The sequence below is a fragment of the Heteronotia binoei genome, chromosome 1, assembly GCF_032191835.1.
Source record: "Heteronotia binoei isolate CCM8104 ecotype False Entrance Well chromosome 1, APGP_CSIRO_Hbin_v1, whole genome shotgun sequence".
In the NCBI taxonomy this organism is placed as follows: domain Eukaryota; kingdom Metazoa; phylum Chordata; class Lepidosauria; order Squamata; family Gekkonidae; genus Heteronotia; species Heteronotia binoei.
Window position 1 is genome coordinate 72,092,429 of NC_083223.1, and position 24,164 is coordinate 72,116,592.

Here is a 24,164-nt window from a genome sequence, read left to right on the forward strand (position 1 = left end):
AAATTTCATCTGGAAAGCTGTTCTGGCCATTCTGATGCTTTATTTCTTATACTTAAGAATCTTTTAGAGATACTGGAGCTATTACAGGGTTGTTGTTTTTTTAAATCCTTTTAAAAAAAAACAAGGGGAAAAAACTTAAAATCCATCAACTAATTTAAAAAGAAACAAAGAAAAAAAAGATATGCATAAAAGTAAAGACAAAAATATAACAGTGGTGGTAGATATACACATAGGTTTCTATAAATAGTTTCCAAATATCTAAAAATACGTCCATATGCAATTACCATATGTTCAAATACTGATAAAGTTCTAAGGTCTTTAATCCATTGATTTCCTGGAAACAGGCTTTTATCCTTCCAGTGTCATAGTTAGCTGCAGTAAGGACACAGAGGATCCATTTCAATGACCACTGGTTAGCCTCCAAGAGAAGGGCAGATAGTTTAAAAGTACATAAGCATCCTCAAAAATCAATGAACATTCTAATACAAAATTGATAGGAGTAATATCACTGCAGTTGTATATGCCAGTCCATAAAGTGTGTGACACCAGATGTTCCTACAGATTATTGAAGTTTCAGATTCACTGATGCCAGTTTCATTTAAATCTACAAATTCCAATATATTGGACATCATTGTGCTATATCACAGGAAACCTAGGATTTACAACCATAATGAGTATTCCTAGTACATAGCAGATTATGAAATAATGGGCTATAAAAATGATTTTGTTCTGATTAACCTCCATTGTCAAGCCATCAATTATGCAGTTTTAGTAGCTACTGTCATGTCAGCACAAACATTACTTGCTTGTTTTAAAGCTACACACCAGCAACTAAGTTATCTTCTACTTTAAAGAGTGATGTCTTATCAAGCAAGTCTGCACAAAGTTCACCCAGGGACAAGTCTCTCCATTTATGGCACGCAGCAAACACACAAACATTTATCCTTCTCTCTCACCTATGGGTGTACTTAGTGTTAATGTGCTTAATGTACATGATTTGCACATTCTGAAACACTGTCTGAGGACTGCATCGGTTTAGTATTCAGATGAGTGGAGAGGCTACAGTGTAATGGTGTTGAGAGATCATATAACCTCTTTACTGGTTAAGAGATACACACATTTTATCATCTACAGGAGAAAGTAATTTTGCTCTTGCAACACTTGGCTTTCAAACTAAATTTTCATCCAGAATAATGTTGCATTTGGATACTGTAGAATCAAAAAGCTTTACAAATTAAACGTCTGAAGATTAAACATGATTTTAAAACAGACCTTTCACTTTGCATTTGCAAACCAACCTCCCCCCACCTCTTTTAGCTGATGAGGAGAGCCAGTTTGGTGTAGTGGTGCGGACTCTTTAACTGGGAGAAGCGGGTTTGATTCCCCACTCCTCTACCTGCAGCTGCTGAAATGGCCTTGGGTCAGCCAAAGCTCTCACAAGAGTTGTCCTTGAAAGGACAGCTGTTGTAAGTGTTCTCTCAGCCCCACCCACCTCACAGAGTGTCTGTTGTGAGGGCAAAAGATAAAGGAGATTGTGACTGCTCTGAGACTCTGATTCAGAGAGAAGTGCAGGGTAAAAATCTGTGGTCTTCTTTTCTGTTTCTTCTGTTTTGTATTAGCTCTTTGAAGATCTGAACTATAGTGAGCGCACGCTTTGTGCCGATCTAGATCAGCAATTCTCAGCAATGAGAGCAGGCTATTTGTCCACCACACATATTGTGAGTTACTCTGACTGCTGAGAAAGATATTAAGGAGGTTTAATTAAGAACTCTCTTTTAGGGAATCACTGAACTATATCCCTAATAAAGCGCCAGGGGGCAGGGATTAAAGCTTCTCCCCAGTATTTCCTTCATCTGGCATCAAAATACAAATGCAGAAGCATGCAATGGAAATATAAGAAAATTCAGAATGTCTGCTTAGACAAAACTTGCATGACCTCCTTGCTTTGCTTGCTTCAGCAGTTTTCCAAGGCAGAGAGAGTAAACAGCCTTCTCCCAGCTTTTTTTCCCCCACAGCTGAGAGTGTAGGATGTTTACACTACCTGTCACTTAGAATTGTCCTGGATCATTTGGGAACCAAGAATCAAGATCACAGCAGCTGTAAGAGGACAAAATAATAATAATACAGTATTAGGAAGAGATTAGGCAGATTTGCTTTAGAAACATTTTCTATGTAGGTGGAAAGGATAGAGATATATCTTAGAGGAAATTCTCATATATAAAAAAGTCTGCAACATCTCCAGAGAAATAACACATGATGCATGCTTACTTCTGATTGTTGCTGTACTTTAGCCCATTTTTAGTTCAAGGTATTTCTCAATGTCCTGGTGTGCCTAGAAACAAAGAGAAATTAACCATGGTAAATGACACCATTATTCATACAATCAATAAGTCCATTATGATTTTTTTGTCTCTCAGTGAGCAATCCTAAGCACTGGGGTTTTTTAATGTCCACTGGGCTTAGAAGGGGGCAACTCTGCTTAGGATTGCACTGGTGCACTTCAGTTGGACCAAAAAATATTACTTGGGTGTTGTTTAAAGAGCAGTGGGGGGAAAAACAAAATAAAACACCAGGAACTGGATCCAGCATAATTACCTGACTACAAGGATTTCTGCCTGTGGAGTGTGTCTTTCTTGGCTCTCCTCTTCCATAGCAGCTTGAAATTAATTTCAGGAGTATTTCAGGCTGCTCTAAAAGAGGAGAACCAAGAAATTCATGCTCTGCAAGTGGAAGCCCTTGCATTTGCACCACTGGATTGTACCCCTGTGGTTACCATGAGTTCACTTACTTTCCTTCTATCTTAAGAACAAGTGGTAGCTACATTCTTGTCTGAAAGAAAGCAAAGTACCATAAACTGGGGACTTGTTCCTTTCTCCCAGACACTAAGCAACCCAATGGGCATTTTGCTATTATATATGTAAACAGAGCTCCTCTTGTGACATATTGTGTTTACTTAAAAAAAACCCAACCCTGCACCTGTATTCATTTGCATAGGTTTCAATAATTTAAGATTATAAAAATAAAACATGTAATATTCAGTAATAAGGCAGACCTATGAAGATAGTCTTGAAGTTCCAAAACAGATGCTCAGCCATCACAATAAAATAACCCTACACAGCTACCACAAAACAATGGTTCCTTAGCCAGTAACAGTTATAAGAACTTACAGGCAAAAGACCCCTCTCAAAGAGAACCATTTTAGCAAAGGATAAACTTGCAGAGAGGAAGGGATGACAACTTCCCATGGGCCCTTTTCAAACTGCCTTTGCATTCCATTTTAGTAACTGGCTGCTAATGGGTTTTTCCTGTCTTTCAGACAGACCTGTTTTAGTAACTGGCTGCTAGTGCTTTACTTGAAATCTGGCCAACAACAAATAACATCCCGTTTAGAATGGTAATGTGAAAAGGGCCCTTATTACAATACTGCTACCAGTAAGGTAACATCTCTTGCCACCACTCAGAAGCAAACAGAGGACCACCTCTAAAAGTGACTGCATCACCCACACTTGTCTATACAGCACTGTTAAGTGGTAAAAGCTACTATTAAGATGTATAGAATAGACTAGAGACTGGAGAAGAGGTAGAGTTCAGTTCATAACTCAGGTACAGATTACTAGTCTCAGATGTTATGCTATTACGAGGTAAACAGGAGTATGAGCAAGTAATGACTTTGTTATTCCAATTTACAGCTGTTCACCAGTTACATTTTCTACAGGAAGAAGTGGTATTTGCCTCTTCTGGTTGGTTCTAAAGGTTTCCCCCCCCCCTCCACAGAGGCAAGGGGGGGGGGACTAGTAAATGCTTTTTGAGGCAAAGGTCAGGAAGGCTCCCAAACTGCTGTCATTTTATAGAATGTGTAAAATGGAATTTGAGGATAACATTTTTTGCAAAGGGAATAAAATTGTAATTTTAGTAGTTCTGAAAATTTTAGGCAGCACCCCCTCCCCACACAAATGCTATATTGTTCACTAGATGTCTTATCCTGGCTTTATCTCTTTCTCCTCTAAGTGATCAAGCATTTTTTTTAACAAGAACAGGAATGGGCTACACCTCCCCACTTCAAATCAACATTGGGTTAACTTCAGATTTAACAAGCAATTTCCAGTGATCCCTTCTTCCTGCTGCATACCTCTTCATGTCCTTCCTTAGGGTCCCCTACCCCCCATGAACATCATTTTATAGAGACTACTGGGAAAAAGGGGAGGCAAGAATGTTCCTTTCTGACAAAGGAAATTGATGTTCCCCCTTGTATGGCAAATAGCAGCCTGGAGCAGAGGGAACAGAATGGCAGGAACATGGTGCAGGACCTTGTCCAGCACTGGGCCCCTGTCTGAATCATAGGCCCCCCTCCCCTCCATCTATACAGCTTTTAGATGTCAAGAAACTGAAGATCCTAACCATACGTTTCTGGGTCATATCTAGTTTGGTACCTACACATGTATGTATGTACTTTGAAAATGGTTTTGTATTAAGTTCTTACATATTTTTCATACTATTATTAGATAAAGGGACAGAAGAACTTTTGCAAATTGACTAAAGACTGAGGTTGCAAGTTGATTTTCCCCCTGTTCATACAATTCACAATCTGAGGCAGACAGTTACCTAAAGAGAACTTGAAAACAGGTTTAAAACAAAAACGAGATTAAGCTCACCAAGGCTAAATTTTGTGGCTCTTGGCAATGGCTTGGATACAGTCTAGTGATCCACAAGTGAGAACAAATGGACTTCCTGCATCTCTGTTTATGTAAGATCTTGAACACCACCTAGCACTTTCCTCCCTGTATACTGTAGGGCCTAGAAATTAGGTGCACAAGAACTTGCCCAAGTGGGGATATTGTAAGTCTGACTTAGCAAAAACAGCTACTGTGGTATTTTCCTCTCATTTTTGCTTGTGCAAGAACTCTAGCACAAGTGTAAATTTTCTTCTGGATCCAATGCAATAATTCTGTAGACAGAAGATGTCCTATTCTGCATAACTGACTATACAAGAACCACCTGGAAATATCCATTAACAAGAAATACAGCATGATGATGCCTGCAAATCTTCAGAAGGTGATTTTAGGGTGCTGTCACTACCATAAACTATACCAGCCAAGCGAATGACTACTGTTGCATCCTCACCCCAAACTGCCCTTCCAACTTCCAATGAGGCTTCCTTCAGCTTGGTAGTAAGGCTGGATCCTGGTCCTATGCCAACCCTTATAGCTTTTGATGGGAGCTGGCCCTTCACAGTAAAGTAACAAAGTTATACAGTATAAAAAGAGAAGACAGTTGGAGGCTTCACCCTCCATTGAAAATTTCTGCTTGAAGGAACAATATGTACTACTTTGCTTAATTAACCATTCCACAAGGGAGAAAGAGGGGATCTGCAGGTGTCTTAAGAAATTTGTGATTTGACATTGCTGTGACCAACACAGATACTTAGCACTGGGTCTGAATGAAAGACTGAACAGGATAATGTCAAGTACATAACAGCCCCCCACCCCCAAATCCTTCCACTGAACGTAACAGGCATATTTTACAGTATAGCAGCATTTAGGCCCATGATATGACAGAATCTAAATACTATTGCAACAGCCCCGTGGCACAGAGTGATAAAGCTGCAGTACTGCAGTCTGAACTCCCTGCTCACGACCTGAGTTTGATCCTAGCGGAAGCTGGGTTCAGGTAGCTGGCTCCAGGTTGACTCCTTCCGAGGTCAGTTAAATGAGTACCCAGCTTGCTGGGGGTAAAGTGTAGATGACTGAGGAAGGCAATGGCAAACTACCCCGCAAAATGTCTGCCATGAAAATGTTGTGAAAGCAACGTCACCCCAGAGTCAAAAATGGACTACCTTTACCTTTTTAAATACTATTGCAAGCAGCTATTTCCATTCCCTATTAATAGGGGAGTTAGATTCAAGTCCAGCGGCACCTTATTTTATTTATTTATTTTATTTATTTGGGATTTATATCCCGCCCTTCCCACAAGTGGCTCAGGGCGGCTTTAGACAGGGCCTTAGACACCAACAAGATTTTCAGGGTATGAGCTTTAGGGAGTCAAAGTTCCCTCCATCAGACAAGAGTAGGAATGGTAATCTGGGTTCTTTTTATCCCTCTCAGAAGATGGGAGGAGTGTTGAAAATAATGCTTGTAAAAGATGCAAAAAGGTACAATACAGATTGTAATTAGCTTGATTAGAGCAAAGAGAAAATGCTTGGCAGCAGAAAATCAGCATCTGTACTGAGATAATGACAAGTGTCACCACAAAATTTAACCAACTTTGTAAAAAGTAGCAGTTCTTTTAATTCTTAAAAGTTTCCACCTAATGCATCTTGTCATATCCCACTACACCTGTGGTCACACAATCCTACCCTCCACCTCTCTTTTTTTCCTCCTCACTTGAAGCACAATATTATAAAAATGATGATGCCTTGAGGCTTGTACTACAAAATCTTCCCCCAAAGTAAGAGTAAGGTTTTGTAAGATATGTTTTGTATCAAGCTCAGAGGCTAATGTCCCGCAGAAGGAAGGAATCCTCAAATCAGACTGATCAGCAGCATTGATGGAGCTGTTTTGTATAGCATGAAGACTGGCTACATCCCTGACATCTTCCACTAGAGAGATAAGTTTCAGTTAATAAAGCAACCATTTAAATTATTTTAGAAGTATTCAAATATTAACAAGCAGGGCTTTGTTTGTAGAAAAAGCCCAGCAGGAACTCATTTGCATATTAGGCCACACACCCTGACATCACCATTATTTTGAACAGGGCTTTTTAAAAGAAAGAGCCCAGCAGGAACTCATTTGCACATTAGGCCACACCCCCTGGCACCAAGCCAGCTGAAACTGCGTTCCTGTGAATTCCTGCTCAAAAAAAGCCGTTAACAAGTATATAACTTAGCCCTCCCACATATCAACTCTGCTACCAATTTTTGTTAAGAAAATTATCATGTTAACATGCTCCAGTGTTTGTCTCGTGCACAAACAAAGACCAGCATTGGAAACACATGTTCACTAGACACAGATGATTCTGCAATACAAAGGTAACCCTCTGTTAGTGTTCCAATACCTGGATGACATTTAAACATTTACAGCAGCAGTAAATGCAGGACTTTTTTTTCAGAAAAAGGCCAGCCGGAACTCATTTACATATTAGGCCACACCCTCTGTCATTACCATTGTTTCGCAAAGGTGATTTTTTTCAGAAAAACCCCAGCAAGAACTCATTTGCAAAGAAAGTATTAAGAGTTTTAATACAGGGGGCCACACCCCCTGATGCCAAGCCAGCTGGAACTTCCTTAACCTTCCTGCTAAAAAAAAGCCCTTAGTAAATGTATCCTTATCATTTGAATGTTGAGTGTTTTACTACTATCCTTGCTTTGACACTGAACTTCTGGATCCACCTCTTTAGTGCGGTAGCTATGAGGGTTAAAGTGTGAACTAAATGCATGAATAGATGTAAAGACAATCCTGACTTGTGGGCAAATGGATTCAGTATATTGATTTTTGGAATTCCTTTTTCTCCTGTGGGCTGCGAGCAATAAGAGTCCAATCAACTACCCAAAGTCTCCCAAACCACAGATTCTATAACCTTAACTGCAGATATATATGCATAGCTTTAACATTAAAAATCACATATCCATTTACATTAGTCACTCCAGATCTCTTCCGAACATATCTTGTTGAAGTATCTAACATTAAAAATCACATATCCATTTACATTAGTCACTCCTCTTCCGAACATATCTTGTTGAGGCATCTAATCACTAGAGTATTACTCAGTCTAAATGGGGGGGAGGGTGGCGCGGAATAGCAGACAATTAGGAAGGTAAAGTACAAACTATGTGCTTCCACTTTTACCACCCTAATCTGAGAAGATAAGCAGGACTGGCTCTGCTTAGTATTTTGATGGGAGAATACCAAGGAAGTCCAAAGTCAAGACACGGATGAAGGCAATGGCAAACCACCTCTGAGCATTTCTTGTCTTGATAGCAAGGGGTCGCTGTAAGTGAGCTGTGACTTGATGCAAACCCCCCCCCCCCCCAATATATTGAAGCTATTTCCCATTTATGAAGTTTGAATTTAGGCTAGATCAGTGGTGGCCAAACTTGCTTAACATAGAGCCACACAGAATAAATGTCAGATGTCTGAGAGCCGCAAGACATGAACAAATATTACACGCCTGTATTAAAACTCTTAATACTTTCTTTGCACATTTATGCACTTTACAAACATGAGCATGCTAGAAGGAGGCTTTTTTAAAAAGCAACAGCTAAAAATAACAGTTTCTGTAAGACCAGCACAGGGAAAGGCTAGGGAATTATTTTTTTCAAACCAGTGAGAGAAGGAAACTTACATGTACCATATAAATCACTGACCGTGACCACCCTTTGCATCATTATGCATCTCTCTTTGCCTCAACACCAAGGTTAGTAAGTACAGTTCCTACAAGAACTATGAAACTAAGGGGGAACCTTTAAGTCCGTCCCTCCTTCCATCTGAAATTTTATAATTTTTATTGATTTTAATTACAAAAAGAAAAGGCACAAGCATAGATACATTAAAGAGGGGAAGGGGTGTATACAGAGTGGGAAAAACAGAAACGAAGAATGTAAATATATCAGTTACAATTCTACCTCCAAATAAAATACCCAGTTATTTCTACCTGCAAGTATGAGGTTCTCCTCATATATTTTACCATCTTTATCTTTCATTATACTAAACTATTACTTGAAATGCACGTCTAAACAATTCTTCTTCAACACATATTATAAAAGAGTCAGCAGTCTCAACACAGAACTGGCTGGCTAAGCTTAACCATCTTGAAAGCACAGACTAACTTGTTAGTTTAACAATATCATCATTAAAATAAGCATATGAAACCAATACCTTTATCCTTAACAAGCTAAAAATAAAACATAATAATTTATCTATCTCAGTATAGATAGTTTCTCCAAACAAACATACCAAGAGCAGATCAGCCAGATTACAAAATAATTGTGCTCTCTGCCTTCTTAACAATTGATCCAAATTAACTATTTATTTACATAACATTTTTTGTAAAACTTTCCAAAGATCTCACTTGACCTTTTAAAATTGTGTATCAGTTCTTATTAAAAATTCCATATCTAATTACCCACAGAGGGAACAACAGTTTAAGGACTCTTCTTCCTGGAAGATTTCCACGTCTTGATCTTTTGCTACTTAACTCAACCATATTAAAAATACAGACTAGCTTATTAGTTTAACAATATCATCATTAATATGACCCTAAGAAACAAATAACTTTATCTATTAAGAGCAAATCTACCAAATTACAAGATAATTATATTGTCTGCCTTCTTAAAAAATTAATCCAACTATTTACATAAAATTCTTCTCAAAACTTTTCAATCCTTTAGGCTCTTATATCCATATTGCTCTAGAAAAAACAACTTAATATAACCCAAAAATCTCACTTAGCCTTTAAAAATCACATGTCAGTTCTTATTAAGAGTTCCATACAACTACCCACAGAGAGAGAGAGAGAGAGAATTCAAAAACCCTTCTTCCTGAAAAATTCCACATCTTGATTTTTGGCTAAGATGTACCTTCTCTTTCCTTAAAGCAAACTAAAACAAATATCTTTATCCTTAAGCTAAAAATAAAACATAATAGTTTATCTATCTTAATATAGACAGTTTCTCCAGACAAACATACTAAGAGCAGATCTACCAAATTACAAAATAATTGTGCTATCTGCCTTCTTAACAATTGATCCAAATTAACTATTTATATAACATTTTTGTAAAACTTTTCCATCCTTAAGATCTCACTTATCCTTTTAAAATCGCATATCAGTTCTTATTAAAAATTCCATATCTAATTACCCACAAAGGGAACAACAGTTCAAAAACCCTTCTTCCTGAAAAATGTCCACATCTTGATTCTTTGGTTGAGATGCACCTTCTCTCTCCTTAATGCAGTCATCCCTCTCGGTAAAAGTAGGAAGAATTCCACGCCATTTGTTCCTCTAGACAAAACTTCAATCAGTCTCGATTTACGGTCTTTCATAAGGTTCCATTTTGGTTTTCTTTTGTTCGTTTCCCAGCGGATCACTCTCCCTTTCCAATTCCACAGATGTCACCAGAATCTCTTTCACATTTTGCTCATGTAGATTTGAGATTTCGCTAGCTTTCAGCACAAAAGCTCCCATTTGTTTCTTAATCAACTCTGTTAATGAACCAAGATCCTGTTTCAGAGAATTTATGCTACTTAATATGTCTTCTTTATAAAACATTTCACTTGGCAATGCCATTTTTCTCTAACAAAGTCTATTAATCCAAGTTGAAAAGTAGCTCAGAGACCCAGTTAGTCCCCCTTTCCAAATCTCCAGCTGTGATTTTGAATGTTACCATTTCAATTGCAATCAGACGACAAAGAGAAATCTCTCTAGAATATATCTCGTTTTTGTACAGACCATATTGCAGCCAGATAATAGCCTCTTTAACACATATCCAATTATAGTCCGAGTCGATTTAGGTATCTGTATTCAGTCTAATTCAGATTATTTCCAATGCTTAAAGATGTTCTTTAACTTTTCGAAGCCTCATTCACAGGGAAAGTGGAGATGGAATCGACCTCTTTCCCTTCCTTTGAACTGACCGCTTGTTATGTAAAACGACCCATTAGTCAGTGGTATTGAAAGCACACTTACTTGCCAAGTAGAAATGCCATGCTTGAGGTAGGGAAGCGATACTTCAGAAGTTTATTGAAAGAAAAGAAAGCAGTCGGACGTTCACCTCTTCCTGCTGTGTTAGCTATCATGGCAGAGGAACTTCGGGGCATACAAGAAAAACAGGAACAGCTGCCGCTGTGCCCCTGGCTTCCTGTAAAGTCCCATGCTGAAAGAAAACCCCTTCAGGGTCTCCTTGGCACCCCTCCACCTGCCTGACGTGGCACCCCTCCACCCGCCTGATTCAGAGGGGCTGCAGGAGAGACAATCCACAGACCCCTGCTGAGCTCAAGGCGACATAACCTGGAAGACTTCTCCATCCCTCTTTCCAATGGCTCCCTTGGCTCTTGCGCTTTCTCTTTCCCTCCACTCTAGATCTCTGGGCTGCCTCTGTGGTCAAGAAGAGCTTGCAAGACTGCCTATTTTCCCTTCCTTCCCTACTTAACACACGGTGAAAATAGTCACCTGCCTATGGGTTAGCGCTCAGAGGCTGACTGAGTTCCTGATACTAAGCACGTTTACTTGAGAGTAAGCCTGAATTAAGCTCCTCCTCAACCTCCAGAAGTTGATACCTGTGAAACAGCCACATGTGACTCTTGAGCTGTAGGTTGGCCACCCCTGGGTTAGATGTTATCTCTTCTGTAGGCTGCCATTTGTCCTTTCAAAGCCTCTTCTGCTTTAAAAAGCAGTAAGGAGCAATCACACTCTGTTTTTTAGTTTGCACCATCTCCTGATGAAGGATGCAAGTAGCATGTGGCTTCTCCCACTCATTAAACACAAAAACTATGTTGTGGCAGAAGTCCAACCCCTCCCATCCCACAGAAGATTTAACCTTTTTTAGATATGCACACTCTTCAATAAGTTTAAATTCATCAATCTGTTTCCTCCTCTGGAAGGGAGTTACCCAGCCAGTTGTCTAGCAAACCATAAGGCAGCCAACCACCTATTTGCTGTTTACAGAGACAGCAATTTCACATTTGTGACAGCTCCAAAGAACTGATACTTGAAAACAAGCAAGCCATACCAGAAATAGTCACTACACAGAGTACACTAGAAATTTGTTTTAATCACTGTACATTCATGTATAGACGCACTGCAGCCGCTGTGGCCGGACCTGCCTGTCCCACATTGGTCTTGTCAGCCACCAGCGAGCCTGCAGCAGGCGTGGACTGTTGCACCCTTCTTGAATCTTCGTTCGCGAAGCCAAGCCAAGAAAAGAAAGAAAAATCTATGTACTGACACAGGCTGCTATAAACAAAAGTTTATGTTCATCAGCCCCCTTAATATTTCTTATGCTTGTGAGACTTAAGAGCAATGTAATGTTTTTTTTAGAGGAACATCCAGCCTTTGTAGATGTCACATCTGTTATTCACATCATTATTATATCTAATTCTAAATGTGCCCAAATCTGTACATACTTAAAATCAGAGACTGGAGCCATGAACAGACAAGACAGATCTTTCTACAGACTTGAAAAAAGCCCCAGAGGTAATTCTGGTGAGGAAAGCTGATGTTTTAGAGGGAAATGAATCTACTTATCTTGGATAGAGCAGTTGGCTCTTATAGAGCAGTTAAATAGTTTGGGGGTACTGAAGGGCTCAACTTTACTGTTTGAAAAGCAGACCACCACAGTGGCCAATAACTCTATCAGCTGCTTCTATATCAGCTGCTTCTACTTTGCCAACTTCTATATCACGCTTCTATATCAGCTGCTTCTACTTTGCCAACTTTTATTAGAATGAGAACCCTTCTGCAACCTCGCAGTTAATGTAACATGCTTTATGTTGGGCTGCTCCTGAAAACAATCTGGAAACTGCAGCTGGTTCAGAACACTGCAGCCTGATTATTGTCAGAGGCTAGCCAATGAGGACGTTACTCATGAAATCGCTACACTGGCTGTTAGTTAGCTTCCAAGTTTAGTTCAACTGGGAGTTGTATAAGGCAGTCAGCAGCAGTGTTGACTATTACCAACCCAACACCCTAAATATCAGACATCTTACTAAGCTGCTAATATCCAGTTCTGAAGTTAACAGGCAGAATTCTTAACACTGCCCACTATTTCCCCCTGAATTGGATTCTAGCGCTGCATCACACTGTTCAGATATTCCCCCAAATCTAAGGACTCTATATTCTTCCACTACCACCACTAGAGAATATTTCATATTATACTGGACAATTAGACAAGTCTTAATACTGGACAAACGACTTCAAGCCTGTTTATGAATATATGTATAATATGAGAAAAATTATGCTTCCTCCCCCCCCCCTTTTTTTTCTTCAGAGCTTTTAAGACAGAGGGTTAGTGAGTGGCCAGTTCAAAATTTCTCCAGAAATTCTCTCTCAGACTAGATATCAGATGTTATAGTTTGCTTATATATGAAGCAGACACAGGAAGATATTTGGGACAAATCAACAGACAGGTGGGACAACACACTACAAGAATAAAATAATACACTTGTTAAATAGTTATACTCACTATATATATATATATATATATATATATATATATATATATATATATATATATATATATATATTCAAATTGGTATTTTATTGTTTTTTAATGTTGAATGTTTTTATGATGTAACCTAACCTGAGCCTGTCCTACGGGAAGGGCGGGCTAAAAATCGAATATAAAAATCTCTCCTTGAGTGAGGGGCCAAACCTTTCCCTTCACACAAACAACATCTGTGTGCAACAAAACTGGACAAAGACTTGTATGACAAACTGATAAACCAAATACTGAAGAAAATAGCAATGAGAAAACAGGGCCTTGATCTTTCGCTTGACTCAATCTGCTAGCAGAGCCAATGCACATGACCACTCCACTTGTGCTAGTCAACTCACCCATGGTGAAAAACACTGATAAAGATTGGCATTTTAAGGGAAACAGGCCCAACTTAATCTCTGCTAGTAAACTAGGACAGAATAGAAAAATCTTTTAATAGATCACCAGGATAGTGGTAATGAAAAGCTCAAGTCACTGAAAGGTTCAATAAAGAATGAACCATTCACACACAGAAAATGCACATCTATGCCCTAGGTCAATAAGAACTTATTCAACAGAACGCTCACCATACATTTTGAGTTTTATCACTTTTGGCTCTGACAAAGATGAATTTTATCACTTTTGGCTCTGACAAAGATGAATTTTATCACTTTTGGCTCTGACAAAGATCAGAGTTCAAGTTTATGTAATACGAGCTTGTCCCCAAATAGTTTTTCAATCACGCACACAAAAAAATAATAATGTAGAAACATTTTATGATGGAGAAGGAGATTCTTGCTCTGCTCCTCATAGCTTATACTGAGGAGACCCCAGAGTTGTATATTAAACCATGGCCAAGTTCCATAGCACAAGTTCTATAACTGGAACATCAATTTATAAAAACAAAGAATTTTTCAGAATATGATATATGTCATAACCTTAAGGTGCAACTCACAGAAGAAGGCTGCTCGGAACACTGCACTTTGCAGTGGAGATATACTTTGCAAATGAGAGGAAACTGTTAAGCACAGCAGTTTCAAGAAGCAATAAGCATCCTTATCTTTGGGGAGAAATAGTGACTCTCCTCATTTAAGATCTATTATTGCATTAGACACTGAACTGCATAATCCCATTACCAGCTGCTGAATCCTAAGGACACTAAAAGCAAAGATACTCTACAGACAGCCAACAATCTATTTACAGATTCAGCTAGAATGGTTGCTTATTTTACAGCTTTGGGGGTGGGTGAGGGGTGGCTGTGCACATCAACATTACCCTACCATTCAACATATTTGAGTTCAGTGAGCCATCTGTTTTAGAAAGTCTTGTCATCTTCCCCAGACCTCTTGAATTTTGTAGTAAAATTAAGACGATATAATATTCCTAAGTGCTGTAAATTGCACATCAAGTTTCTATGCAAGGAATTTGCTCACAAGATTTATCAAATCATTATTTAAATTTATTATAATCACTTAGTAAATTGTTCAGGAATTCAATTGAAGTCACAGATGCTTGGCACTACAGAGCCTAGTTATTTGTAGCTGGATTTTCTGAAGGGATAGTTAAAAACCATTTCCCAAAATTGTGTAGTCAACTAGCAAACAAATATCTATACAATGAACAAGTCTCAGAACTACTAATATATATATATATATATATATATATATATATATATATATATATATATATATATATATATATATATATATATATATATATATACATACACACACACACACACACAAGGATTTAGAGGAAATTGTTGGAGCCCCAGAAGAATGCAGACAAAATATAGCACCTACCTTTTTAAAATGAGATGGGAAGGAGGATTGGCGTTTAATAAACCAGACAAATAATCCTTTTCAATATACAATGATATTAAACTTTCAGTTAGGCTTTTCTTACATACTGTTTTAGAAAGAAAGTACTCTCAGAGAAGCTACTGTTATTCCAAATGTTCTGTTCTTGATTACATTTTAATTTTGCATAATTTTATCTGTACTTCCTGAATTTCCCTTTGACCCTGTTTATAATTTTTTCTTCTTCATAACTTCATGTACATAAAAATGTACAGATGTACATTTTTATAAACATGCTGCTAAAATGGGTTCAGAGTTTACAAAAGTTTGTTAGAATAACAAATGTGAATCTTCAAGGTTAAAGGCCATGAGACTCCTGCCTCTTTTTCAAATTACAGAATGGTTACATAATTTGTTGGACCATCCAGTGCAAAGGACAGTAACAAATAGACTCTTGTAAATTTAACAGAAAATTAACTATGTTCTGCAGCAATCCATGCTAGCTTGATGATGGACTGGAAAATACACTCCTCTTTCCAACTTCAAAAAATAAGAAACTTGGGGGGGGGGGAGCGCAAATACTCAGGATATACTCATTGTCTATGATTATGAAGTATAACACTGCACTAGCAACATGCTGAAATGGCAGTGTTGACATACTGGGAAAGCCACTAACTGCAGATGTACAAGAAGGAAGAAGCTAGGGCAGTGATGGCTAACCTTTTCAGCTTGGTGTGTCGAAAATCAGGAAAAAGTGTAGTCTTCCTCGGGTCGCGTGTCACTTCAACCACACTCACCAAATGAGGGGGCCGCAGGAGAACCAGGCACAAAGGATCCAGTGCGCGGTCTGCGGCCTAGGTCAGACTAGGGTTGCCAAGTCCAATTCAAGAAATATCTGGGGACTTTGGGGGCGGAGCCAGGAGACTTTGGGGGTGGAGCCAGGAGACATTGGGGTGGAGCCAGGAACAAGGGTGTGACAAGCATAATTGAACTCCAAGGGAGTTCTGGCCATCACATTTAAAGGGACAGCACACCTTTTAAAATGCCTTTCTTCCATAGGAAATAATGAAGGATAGGGGCACCATCTTTTGGGGCTCATAGAATTGGACCCCCTGGTCCAATTGTTTTGAAACTTGGGGGGGGGTATTTTGGGGAGAGGGGGATCCCCTGCCCCCACCTGGGGATTGGTAACCCTGCGGGAAAGGGTGTATCTTTTTTTCTTCCCGCCTTTTCTCCTCCAGCGCTTGCCAAGGGAAGCCAAGGGGGGCGACCCAATGCTCCCCTCCCCTTGCTCTTTTGCAACCCACACACAGCCCCCATCGCCCACCCCCTTCCTCCTCTTCCAAGCTGAAAAGGGCAGCTTGTCCTTTAAATCTGAAATCCCGCCTCCGGCAGGCGGCCATGAGAAAGAGCAAGAGAGCAAAGTGAGAAAGATCATGTTCGTTGCAAAAAAAAAACAGGACCGGGTGGAGGAGGAGGAGGAGGGGGGGCAGCCCCACAATTAGGGTGGCCAGACCGTCCCGGGAGCCCGGGAATGTCCCGGTTCTGGCCCCCTATTCCCGCCTCCCGGGCTGGCTATACCGGGACCATTTAGAGGTCCCGGTTTAGCCAGCCCCGGAGGCGGTGGGCCGCGGGCGCCGGCGGGGAAGGCGGCGAGTGAGGGAGCATCCCTGCGCCTGCGCAGGGCCCCTGCGCACGCGCAGGGACGCTCCCTCCCTCACTCGCCGCCTTCCCCGCCCGCGCGTGGGGCCGGCAGCGGTGGCGGAGGCCTCTCCGCGGCCTCCGCTGGTCCCTGGAGGCCCTCCAGAGTCTCTGGAGGGCCTCCAGGGACCAGCGAGGGCCGCGGAGCAGCCGGCGCTGGTCCCGGAAGGCCTTCCAGAGCCTCTGGAAGGCCTTCCGGGACCACCCGCCGACCAGCGAAGACCTCTCCGCGGCCTCCGCTGGTCCCTGGAGGCCCTCCAGAGTCTCTGGAGGGCCTCCAGGGACCAGCGGGGGCCGCGGAGAGGCCGTGGAGCAGCCGGCGCTGGTCCCGGAAGGCCTTCCAGAGCCTCTGGAAGGCCTTCCGGGACCACCCGCCGACCAGCGAAGGCCTCTCCGCGGCCTCCGCTGGTCCCTGGAGGCCCTCCAGAGTCTCTGGAGGGCCTCCAGGGACCAGCGGGGGCCGCGGAGAGAAGAAGAAGAAGATAGAAGATATTGGATTTATATCCCGCCCTCCACTCTGAAGAGTCTCAGAGCGGCTCACAATCTCCTTTACCTTCCTCCCCCACAACAGACACCCTGTGAGGTGGGTGGGGCTGGAGAGGGCTCTCACAGCAGCTGCCCTTTCAAGGACAACCTCTGCCAGAGCTATGGCTGACCCAAGGCCATTCCAGCAGGTGCAAGTGGAGGAGTGGGGATCAAACCCGGTTCTCCCAGATAAGAGTCCGCACACTTAACCACTACACCAAACTGGCTCTACCGGAATCAAACCCGGTTCTCCCAGATAAGAGTTCGCACACTTAACCACTACACCAAACTGGCGGAGCAGCCGGCGCTGGTCCCGGAAGGCCTTCCAGAGCCTCTGGAGGGCCTTCCGGGACCAGCGAAGGCCTCTCCGCGGCCTCCGCTGGTCGCTGGAGGGCCCCCAGCGTCTCTGGAGGGCCCCCAGTGACCAGCGGAGGCCGCGGAGCAGCCGGCGCTGGTCCCTGGAGGCCTCCAGAGGCCAGCGCCAGCAGCTCCCTCCCTCGCCGCCTTCCCCGCGGGCGCGCGGGGCCCGGCGGAGGCCAGGGAAGCGAAGGAGAGTCCGCCGCCGCAGGACTCGCCGCCGCTGGACTCTCCGCCGCCCTGGAAGCAGGTAAGGGGGTCGAAAGCGGGGGGGGGGTCGAAAGCGGGGGGGGGGCGGCCTTCCTTTCTTCCCTCCCTCCCTCCCTTCCTTCCTTCCCTCACTCCCTTCCCTTCCTTCCTTCCCTCCTCCCTTCCTTCCTTCCCTTCCTTCCCTCACTCCCTTCCCTTCCCTTCCTTCCCTCCCTCCTCCCTTCCTTCCTTTCTTTCTTCCTTCCCTGCCTCCCCCCTTCCTTCCTTCCCTCCCTCCCCCCTTCCTTCCTTCCCTTCCTTCCTCCCTTCCCTCCCTCCTCCCTTCCTTCCCTCCTTATGTTCTTATGTGACACAGAGTGCTGGACTAGAGGGGCCACTGGCCTGATCCAACAGGGCTTCTCTTATGTTCTTATGTGGCACAGAGTGTTGGACTGGAGGGGCCACTGGCCTGATCCAACAGGGCTTCTCTTATGTTCTTATGTGGTACAGAGTGTTGGACTGGAGGAGCCACTGGCCTGATGCAACAGGGCTTCTCTTATATTCTTATGTGGCACAGAGTGTTGGACTGGAGGGGCCACTGGCCTGATGCAACAGGGCTTCTCTTATGTTCTTATGTGACACAGAGTGTTGGACTGGAGGGGCCACTGGCCTGATCTAACAGGGCTTCTCTTATGTTCTTATGTGACCAGAGTGGTGGACTGGATGAGCCATTGGTCTGATGCAACAGGGCTTCTCTTATGTTCTTATGTGACCAGAGTGATGGGCTGGATGAGCTATTGGTCTGATGCAACAGGGCTTCTCTTATATTTTTATGTGGCACAGAGTGTTGGACTGGAGGGGCCATTGGTCTGATGCAACAGGGCACCCCTGGCTGGCCTTCGGACATTATGGTCACCCTACCCACAATAGGCCCAAGAGCGACGCCTTTCTTCCATAGGAAATAATGAAGGATAGGGGCACCATCTTTTGGGGCTCATAGAACTGGACCCCCTGGTCCAATCGTGTTGAAACGTGGGGGGTATTTTGGGGAAAGGCACTAGATGCTATACTAAAAATTTGGTGCCTCTACCTCTAAACATAGCCCCCACCAGAGCCCCCAATACCCACGGATCAATTCCCCATTATTCCCTATGGGAATCGTTCTCCATAGGGAATAATAGAGTGCCCAGTAGACATTTCCCTCCCCCCCACGCTTTCTAAAGCAGGGGGAGGGCCTCCAAACCAGGGAATCCCCTGCCTCCTCCCTCTCTCACACACACAAATACTTACTGGGTCTTGTTCCTGCAGAACTTTACTTGATCTGAAAACGAAAGCAAAACAAAGGGAGGGGCCGTTCTCTGAAGCCCTTCCTGTTTCCTGCTTCCTGCTCAGCCTTAAAGGCACGTATTTTAAAAGCAGACCTGCAGGAGCTCTAAAACTACATGGTGATTGTGGGGGGCGGGGCTTCCACCGCCGGTCAGCTGGCTGAGGGTGAGGAGAAGCCTGTAAAAACGAGGGCTCCCCCGCTGGGACCTGGGGATTGAGCAACATGTTAGAGGTTGACTAAATAAATAGGACATGGCCATAAGGAAACAAATATTTAACCTAGAAGATAGCTGGGGGGGATGTGGAAGAAAGACTGAAACTGAAGCATGGTAAAAAGATAGTGGCTCATAACTGTTCATTTTACTCTTATGTGAGACTAGAGACATGGGTTTATGCAACAACGAGGTAAACATTCATTAAAATAATTGATGGTAACAGTTAAGTGCCAGAACAGGTTGCCTAAGGAAGCTGTGAGGTAGAGTCTCCTTCAGAGTTTTATAACCCCCTTCCTTCAGAATAGACAGTTGTAAGGGACTTCATAGGTATAGAATACCTTATGTTAACATTAAGAACAAGTGTTCAAACTTCATGAAGATGTTCACCACGTTGTGTGTGGGAAACTGGAAATATACTGCTTTTACATGTTTTTTTACGTTACATATACTGCTTTTACTGCTTAGAGACCTCCTCCATGAGGCCTGTTTTTTTTTTTAAATCTAAGCTACTTACTATTACCTTCCACTTACATTTAAAAATTACTTTTGTGAAGTACTTTTATCCTCCTGAAATCACTGTTAGCTTACACACCAATTTCAGTGTTCTAAGTACCTTACATCTGCCTATCTATTCAGTTGGTTTCTAAACCAAAGAGCTGCTTTCCTTATTTCAGTTCTTTTCTCTCCCATTTCTAGGAGACTCATTTGAATGTTAGGTCACACCCCTGACAGTACCATTTTTTCACACATGGCTTTTTCTACTCATTTGCATTTTAGGCCACACTCTCTGCCACCGAGCCAGCTGGAACTTCGTTTTTGTGCATTCCTGCTCAAAAAAAGCCCTGCCCATTTCCAGTGCTACTATATTGGTCCTGAGAAAGGCCAAACAGAGCTTGGATAGCTGACCCATTGGGTTGGATCAGTGAAAGGACTGCATGTCTTTGCGCCTTTCTATCTCCCTCAGCAGCCCTTTCTGATCCCAGAATTTTTTGTAGTGAAGTAATGGGCATATGGGTCAGGAGACAAAATTGCTCCCCTCTTGCTCTTCCATCACTCACAGAATGACCATTGGATACTCATTGTAAAGGGTCCTTCTCCTCTGAGGACAGGAGGACATCTTGTGATTTCCCATCCTACTTGTAGGGGGGCAGGAACAATATTTTTTCTACTTCCTGTTCCTGCTGGGAAGTCACCTATGGGCCTATGAAACTGCTATTTTGAAGAAGATCAGAAGCCTCTTTTGGTGTTCTAATGAAAGCGTGGCAGTGAATGCTGGGAGTGAAAGGAAGATTTAGATAATCTCCTATCCTGATGGCACAAAACCGTTGGCATTACCTTCTTCTTATCTCTTGTCTCAACTAAAATTTTGTCTAGAGAATCCTAGAAGAGGCGGCTGCCCTGAAAGGGGTATGCCATCATGATGTTTTTGGAGCAGGAGTTTGCAAAACATGCTCTCAGCCACAGGGTACATCTAGCTGCTGTGGAAGAAGCTATGGCTCTGGATTTGAAGACCGAAGAGTCTAAGATGGAATCAGTCAGGAAGGAGACTGCTTTCATGACCCTGTGAGCTTTGTCAATGGAGCAGGTATTTTTGTGAGGCATCTTCTGCATTGAAGAACCTGTGGGAAGGTTCTGGGACATCAATGTCTACCTCTTCCTCATCGATAGAAAACTCTCCCTCCTTCTGGTCACTTCTGTCACAGCGACCATCCCCCTGTCTGGAGATTGGTGGCTACTTAACCCAGTATGGATCTCCTGCTATTGTGCTGCCTTCATGGGCCAAGAATGTGAGCTGTGCTCCTACGTGGGGATGTGGAGGGAGAGGAAGAAAAGGATGATGGAGAACGATGGAGTCTCCTTCCCCATTTTATACAAAACCCCTTAAGAACCAAAGAGAAATAATGGGGGAGAAGTACTCGGATGAAGTCCCCTTGACTAGCCTTTGTAGTTGTCTCCCAGGGGGTCTACTTGTGAGGTGCATGTAAATGCCACCCCTTCCTCTGTTGGGGCAAAGCTGCACCAACACTAAACGACAAACATCCCACATTCCACTAGATCCTACCTTAAACTACAGACTAAAGCAAAGGTAAAATTAGCATCAAACGAGGTAAAACTGGCATCATACAACTACCGGTATTGTCAGCCCGTCAGGGGAGGGCGGGATACAAATCTGATAAAATAAAACTATTATAATCCTGGCCAGACTCCAAAAGAATTTATGTAATTAACTGTGTACTTGCAAGGAAAGTTAACTTTTGACTTCCAGACAACAATCCCCCCTGCTACATAGCAAAATTTTCAGGAAGTTGCAGCACTTCAGAAGCACAGTGCAATTTGACATCAGAACATTTACTTAGTTTTTGTCACAAAAATGGCATTCAAGATTCAAACTACAACATGCTGTCAAATTATCAGAAAATTGCTTCAGGAAGGATCAAGTAGAAAAATGAAAAAATGATATATATTTTTAAAACACCTAATCAGCCAACAATTCCTTTGACTGCTCCTTCTAGGAACGTTGTTTTTACTATGTATTTTTAATTCTTAGTTTTTCTTTGCCATGATTCCAAGCATACAATTTATTCTATGTATCTTTTTAAATGAAAGGAACTAATGACATGATTGTAGAGCACTTTGCACACTTTTAATAGTATTTATGTTAAATTGTTACTACAGAATGTATGGTACTTCATGTAGCATGATCTAGACAGGGCACAAATATAATGCTTCTCAACTATGTGAGAGAAGTCCAAGCAGCCAGAAAACAGAATGCAGACTCTCAGAGGAGTTTTAACTACCCACTCACTCCTCTAAGCATGGCCAAACTATTTGTGATTCAACTAACAGAAACTTTCTCAGAGCAGGAGAGCTAAGCTTCCATCATAAAGATACAGCAAAACATATACTTTTTTTTTATTCAGTCTCTTTCTCTGGATAAAGTAACTTTATCAGTCTCAATTTAATTACATAAACATCTCTGCATTTGAAAAGCTGGGAGAGGGAAAGAGTAGCTCTATCCTTCTCTTCTTGTGTAGGAGTACTCTTTGCTTTAATCAACTACCCCCTTCCTTTCAATTCATAGGTCCTTCTCTACAATCTAGATGTTACAGTTCTCCATTTTAATGTCACATTTACATTCCCTTGTAATGCGTACTATGTATAGTTATAGCATAATGAGTTTTTCACTTCAGGAATCCCATGCTAATGTGGGATGCTAGCCCCCCACTAGCGGCAACATAAACATTTGTGTCATGTTCAAGGGGGTGTTAGAGCATATTGCCTGCTATCTCATTCACCAACATTTTTGCTCATGAACAGTTAGTAGCTGAGGTGCACAATAAACTGAAATAACAGGTTTATAATAAGGAAAACTCCAACACAGCTTTTGTTGTTATACATGTTGCTATTGGCCAGCTATAATAAATGAAAGGAAAATGGGATGTATCTAAGGCAAGCAAGACCATCATCTCTCTAATCAGCAAGACTAGTCTGCATCCCTCCTGTCTAGCTGCTTCAGTGAGTTCTCATTTAACCCTGAAACAAAACAGATATTTTTACAAACCATCCCTTATTTTTAGTTCAACCACTTTCTAAATTTCCCCTAAGGAGCAGCTAAAGTTTCTTAAGTAGTGTTCAACATGCTGAATCATCACTATCAAGTAGGAAGGGCATGAAGAGAAGGCAGGAATATCCTTTAAAAAAATGGATAGCTGAATGAAGTTGGAGCAGCTATGGTTTCTGTTGGTCTGTGCTTCCTTCTTTTCATGCAGGAGGCTAATGAGGGATGGTGCTACTGCATTTAGACATCATCACAAGCCATAAACAACAAGCCATGTACAAAGCATGGCTTACAATGCCAGTTTACTAAGTATCAACAAACCAGCTTGCTGAGCAGCCTTCATGTAGGCATCTATTCAAACTGCAGTTCAATCAAACCATGGCTTATTGCAACATCTGAATTTGACCAATCAGAAACTCAAACATTTTTTAATGTTTAGAAGAAACCACTAATTTTGTAACAAAGTGTAACGATTTCTGAATGATTTTTGACGTCTGTGGCAGCTGGCAGCTGCAAACATCCGACTGAAAGCCCCATATGCTGCTTCACAGCTTCCAGTCGAGGATGTTTACAATCGCTCACTGTCAACAGCGATATATGTTCCTTAGCTGTTCACCTACAACTAAATCCAGATAGTCTAAATCTAGATTAAGATGACTGTCAAATTTTACTCCTCCTGTTGCTACATCATAAGAAAGACTGAAAACCTTTTCTTTAACAATCTAGTAGAAGTAATTTACAGATTACTTAACAGACACATACACTGCCAGTAACTGAAAGACTAAATTTATCACATTTTATAAAACTGTTCGAGCTGAATGTAAAGCAAAACTAAAGCAACTAAAAATTTATGTAAACAGCCATTTTAAAACAAAAGTACAAGATCAGAACAGTATATTTTGAATGCTCTCTAGAAGATTAGGGACAGGTCAGAAGAACATTTAGCCAGCTCTTTTCATGAAAGTTATGGAAGAGGACAGAAAGGGAATTTAAAATTTGTTCTTGGGCAGAAACTCTCTAGTTTAGGATTTGTGGGAAACTTCCAGAAACTAGGGAGGCTTTCCTTGTACAAAGAAGAGGCTGAGGGAGAAAAAGGAGAAATAATAATGCAGACTAAAAAGAGGAAGCTGCAAGATAACATTCATAAAGAAACTCAATGAACTCTGGTGGAGTTGAATCTTGGAAGTGAAAGCTGGATGGAGAACTAGTCCAGCTCCACCATGGAAACAACTTGTAGTTAAATAATAGCTACACAAACTCAGGAGGATTATAAAATCTCTTTTGTAATTAAAAGGTCAGGATAGCTAAGT